Source organism: Lycium ferocissimum, unplaced genomic scaffold, assembly GCF_029784015.1.
Source record: "Lycium ferocissimum isolate CSIRO_LF1 unplaced genomic scaffold, AGI_CSIRO_Lferr_CH_V1 ctg25175, whole genome shotgun sequence".
In the NCBI taxonomy this organism is placed as follows: Eukaryota; Viridiplantae; Streptophyta; class Magnoliopsida; order Solanales; family Solanaceae; genus Lycium; species Lycium ferocissimum.
The window spans coordinates 467-2,897 of record NW_026722110.1 but is presented as its reverse complement, the minus strand read 5'-3'; the positions used below and the strand labels follow the sequence as shown (position 1 = coordinate 2,897).

The 2,431-nt window shown below is 34.7% G+C and overlaps 1 long non-coding RNA gene across 1 annotated transcript; it reads right to left on the bottom strand.

The window, feature by feature from the left end:
* Positions 1 to 274: 274 nt before the first annotated feature.
* LOC132043470 (uncharacterized) lies at positions 275 to 2,228 on the bottom strand. The gene is made up of 2 exons (XR_009411817.1): positions 1,311 to 2,228; positions 275 to 473 (listed from the first exon to the last, which is right to left on the bottom strand). It is a non-coding gene; the product is annotated as an uncharacterized LOC132043470 (long non-coding RNA).
* Positions 2,229 to 2,431: the final 203 nt, after the last annotated feature.

The window sequence follows — 2,431 nt, the reverse complement described above, 5'->3', positions numbered from 1 at the left end:
AAGAAATCCATACAAAATTGAACTCGCCGAAGCCAGTAGAAAACTGACCGGATGGACAAAGGGAAAGGGGAGAAGATTGCAGAAGAGGATAGAATGTAATGAATACGTGATCCATTTTAATTAATTGGATTAGGGTGAAATTATGATTTTACCCTTAGTCAAAATCAAGCTCTTCTATAATAAACTAGATGGCCCGAGCTAGTGGTCCGACTTTTGGAAGGTACTTCCTTATTCGTTTTGTAGGAGTTTAACTAAAAAAAAGGAACCAGTATCATCAAGTTAAATATTACTCATAACATAATATGCTTCATATTGTGCGGAACAAAGTTATATTATTACATTGCCAAGCTTGCTAGAAAGAGAAAAGTTGTGAAATTCTTGATGTTCTTGGTGTAAGCGGGTACAATATAGATTCAACCAGTTGTTGTCGGCTGTGGAAAAGAGAAGAGAAACTTGTACATATCCCGATAAACCTGCAAATTGTAATGCAATGTTTAAGGTATACCATCAATGTTTGAGAGAGTTGGAATAAAAGTTCAAAATCATGCAGCAGTATGAGGATTCTATTAACAAACCATAAGAGTGCCCAAATTAAAAAGTTGAAACAAATTAACTGGAACTTAACACATTAAGTTGGAAATGTTTTACATGTGAAAGACCAGAAGAATGAAAAGAGAAATGTAGAGATTAGAGGAAAGTGATGGTAAAACACCAACCCTTGCAAAGCAAAACAGAGGTAAGCACAATATTATCGAACTAAAGGAAGCTCCCAGCAAATTTTCAAGAAACAGAAGCAGCAAAGCAACATACATATTATGTAAAAGAGATTTGATTTCGAGAAGATAATTCCCTATTTGTTTTAATTGTTTAGTAGGAGTTAAATAAAATTAATGTAGTATGCCTCATATTATGTACATTCAATAGTGGAACAAAGTTATAGTACTACATTGTAAATGTAACTGGATTGTAGCAGCGATTGTTGGCAGCACGTGATTCATCTAGGTATTACTTGAAAAAGGAGGACCAAGCATGCGAAGTTACAAGTCACAACTAATACATTCATTTTGTGAAGCCAAAAATAAGATTATTCTTAATTTGCTCTAATAAACTTTAAATTTTATTCTTTAAAGTGATTTCTTTAAATACATGCTAGATATCAAATTTTATATTCCATCCTTACAAACATTGAAGTATACCTTCATGCCAAAATCTATAATGATCGTATATCTAAAATTAGGCAACCAGAAAATCTCAGACTCAACTAAATAGAAAGCATTGCATCTTCAATAGACAAGTAGATGAATGTGTACCTTTACTTGAAGTAACATTATATGCTGACTTGAGCTTTAAAAGGGAAGAGACACTCTTTTGGTCTGACTTTGATCTGCATCAGAGATAAGGATAATGTTGCAGTAGAAAACTTGGTGGCAGTACAAAAGAGCTAAGTCCATAATTTTTTTGTGTGTAATATAAGGAAGAAGCAGAAAAGAAACATATCATTACACCAACCGTGTCCGTGATGAGCATCGGGTTTTCCCCAACATCGCTGTACATTTAAGATCTAATATTGGAATTTCATGGTGGTTCTAACTGTGTTGTAACAATATCCAAAGAAAAGGAAATATCATGCTAGAAAGAAAAAAACAGTGAGATTGTCAATGTTCATGTAGGTAGTCCAACTTATGCATGAGTTATGCTACAATTGGGTGAAATCTGGACTTTAACAGCTGCTGGCAACACATATCTTAGCTGGGTCTGTACCGAAAAAAGAAAGGCAAGAATTAGAATTGAGAATGTTGAAAGTGCAATCAAATTTGAAGTATCACTTCAGTTAAAGTTTGATGCTAGAAGTCTCTACTGAATTAGAAAAATACCAAAAGTAATGAGAAGCAAAACTTTTTTTCACTTTGTCCACACACTGTAATGCCAGCTAAAATAAACACCAGTTTAATATCACTATCTCTGCTGGAAAAAAATCTCTAGCAAATCATAATACCTATGGCAAAATACCCAACAGCTGAGGAGGCACATAAAAGATTTGAGGAAAAGTAAGTATACCATAAGAAAGTTGAGCCAAGAATTCCTTTTAAAAAAATGCTAAGCAATTGACCAGAACAGGTACCCCGAAAGGATTTGGACACACAGCATACTGATTAAAGCTTTGGTGTAATGTGCCCTCCCGATATTTCCTAGTTAGTGTTTCATATTTGTTGGTTCTTCATCATACATGGATGGTGCTAACGCCTTCAACTTCAAGACTCATCCTTTCCGGAGAATTTGATTCTGGAGACCTCCTTGCGTGCAATTTTTAGTCACATTAATCCGTTGACAAACCTTATCCTTGAATGCCGATACATACTGGGCTCTGGAGAATTGGGATTCTTTTATCATCGCCCTTTTTTGTATGACAGAATCAGGAATCTTAATGCAG